At 44.6% G+C, this 2,721-nt stretch overlaps 1 non-coding gene across 1 annotated transcript; it reads left to right on the top strand.

Moving 5' to 3' along the window:
• Positions 1 to 1,739: 1,739 nt before the first annotated feature.
• LOC121492333 lies at positions 1,740 to 1,846 on the top strand. Its single transcript, XR_005988212.1, has one exon. It is a non-coding gene; the product is annotated as a U6 spliceosomal RNA (small nuclear RNA).
• Positions 1,847 to 2,721: the final 875 nt, after the last annotated feature.

A 2,721-nucleotide genomic window follows, 5' to 3' on the forward strand; every position in this document is an offset into this window, starting at 1 on the left:
TGGCCTCAAGATAAAACTTTTTCTGATCAACTGTATGACCATGCTACAATTTCATCCCATTTCTATATGTCTGGTTCTTTGTATCCTTGTTTATTCCTCTGTATAAGAGAAAACCATTTTGTCTAATGAATGAGATGCTTGTGGATCTAACAGTCAGAGCATTTTCCCTGTAACAGTAGTCACTTTTACACTTTTTAGCATAATTTGTTTGATTTAAGTACCTTCTTAATAAGTCCAGATTTTTATTTATTTTGTTTATTTGACATACCACAGACTATTAATACTATTATTACATACTAATACATTACATATGTATTACATACTATTGCATACCAGAGGATAAATTTGGTTTGTTTTCCTATTATATCTGCCACCCCTGTATTTTCTTTATTCCCAAAACCAAGTGACATGATTTCTGGGTATTCAGTTCCTGAGATTTCATTTCATCAAGAAGAATAAAATGCCGAAGAATTTTTTTTTTTAAAGAGAGGGAAAGAGTGTGAGTAGGGATGTAGGCGGCAGAGGTAGTGGAAGAGAGAGAATCTCAAGAAGGCTTCATGCCCAGCACAGAGCTTTTAGTGGGGCTCAATCTCAGGCCCCTGAGATTGTGACCTGAGCTGAAATCAAGACTCAGACGCTTAACCAACTGAGCCACCCAGACACTCCTAAAATGTCTCAGAATTATTTTAACCAAGGAAGTGAAAGACATATATATTGAAAACTATATGACATTATTGAAAGAAATTGAAGAAGACACAAATAAATGGAAAGATATCTTATGCTCATTGATTGGAAAAATTAATATTATTAAAATGTCCATACTACCCAAAGCCATCTACAGATTCAACACAAATCTTATCAAAATTCTAATGGCAGTTTTTCACAGAAATAGAACAAACAATCCTAAGACTTGTATGGAACTGTAAAAGACCTTAATTAGTCAAAGCAATCTGGAGGAAGAAGAGCAAAGCTATAGGTATCATGCTCCCTGATTTCATGGTATATTACAAAGCTATAGTAATTAAACAGTATTGTATTGCCATGAAGACAGATGCATAGATCAATGGAATGGAGTAGGGAACCCAGAAATAAACCCACACGTATATGGTAAATTAATTTATGACAAAGGATCCAAGAATATATAAGGAGAGTCTCTTAAATAAATGGTGTGAGGAAAACTGGACAGCTACATTCAAGAGAATGAAACTAGACTATTGTCTTATATCATACACATAAATTACCTCAAAATGGATTAAAGACTTAAATGTAAGACCTGAAGCCATAAAACTCTTCAAAGAAAACACAAGTATTGAGTTCCTTGACATAGGTCTTGACAATGATTTTTTTAAATCTGACACCAAAAGCAAAAATAACAAAGCAAAAATACAGTAGGACCACATCAAACTAAAAACATATGAAAGCTCTGGCACAGCCTAGGAAACCATAAACAAGATGAAAAGGCAACTTACTGAATGGAAGAAACTGTTTGCAAATTATATATATGGTAAAGGGCTAATATCCAAAATATGTAAAGAACTCATATAACTCAATAGCAAAAAAGAGATTAAAAATGGTCAGAAGATCTAAATAGACATTTTTCCTAAAATATACAGATGGCCAACAGAAGCATAGAAAAGATGTTCTACATCATTAATCATCAGGGACTTGCAAATTAAAACCACAATGAGATATTACCTCACACCTGTTAGAATGTCTGTTGTCAAAAAGACTAGATTATTGTGCTCGCTTCGGCAGCACATATACTAAAATTGGAACGATACAGAGAAGATTAGCATGGCCCCTGCGCAAGGATGACACGCAAATTCGTGAAGCGTTCCATATTTTTGCTCGGGCGGCGGCTCCGCGGAGGGGGCTGCGCGGCTCCGGGAACAGCTCAGCGGCGGCGGCTCGGGCAGAGGAAGAAGCTCCGCGCGGAGGGGGCTGCGCGGCTCCGGGAACAGCTCGGAGGGGCTCGGGCGGCGGCTCCGCGGAGGGGGCTGCGCGGCTCCGGGAACAGCTCAGCGGCGGCGGCTCGCGCAGAGGAAGAAGCTCCGCGCGGAGGGGGCTGCGCGGCTCCGGGAACAGCCCGGAGGGGCTCGGGCGGCGGCTCCGCGGAGGGGGCTGCGCGGCTCCGGGAACAGCTCGGAGGGGCTCGGGCGGCGGCTCCGCGGAGGGGGCTGCACCGCCGGGAGCGCGAATCCAACAGCGCAGGCCCCGGAGCACAGGGCGCAGGGACACAGCCCAGGATCCGGCCTCCCCCGGGACAGGCAGAGGCCGGGAGGGCCCAGGACAGCAAGGACGCTCCTGCCTGGAACTGAGCAGATCAGCGGCCCCGCCCCGGAGCCCCCAGGCCCTGCAGACGGAGAGCCCCGGAGCTACTGCGGGGGCTGACTCCAGGGTCCCAGAGCTGCCCCCGCCACTGTGGCTTCCTCCCGGGGCCTCACGGGGTAAACACCCCCACTGAGCCCTGCACCAGGCAGGGGCAGAGCAGCTCCCCCAAGTGCTAACACCTGAGAATCAGCACAGCAGGCCCCTCCCCCAGAAGACCAGCAAGACGGACCAGTTCCAAGGGAAATCAAGGGACTTAAACTACACAGAATCGGAAGATACTCCCCCGTGGTTTTTTTTGTTTTTTGTTTTTTTGTTTTTGTTTTTGTTTTTTGTTTTGTTTTGTTTTGTTTTGTGCTTTTTTTTTTCTCTCTTTCTTCTTGATTTCTGATT

This window comes from Vulpes lagopus, chromosome 5, assembly GCF_018345385.1.
Source record: "Vulpes lagopus strain Blue_001 chromosome 5, ASM1834538v1, whole genome shotgun sequence".
Lineage (NCBI taxonomy): Eukaryota > Metazoa > Chordata > Mammalia > Carnivora > Canidae > Vulpes > Vulpes lagopus.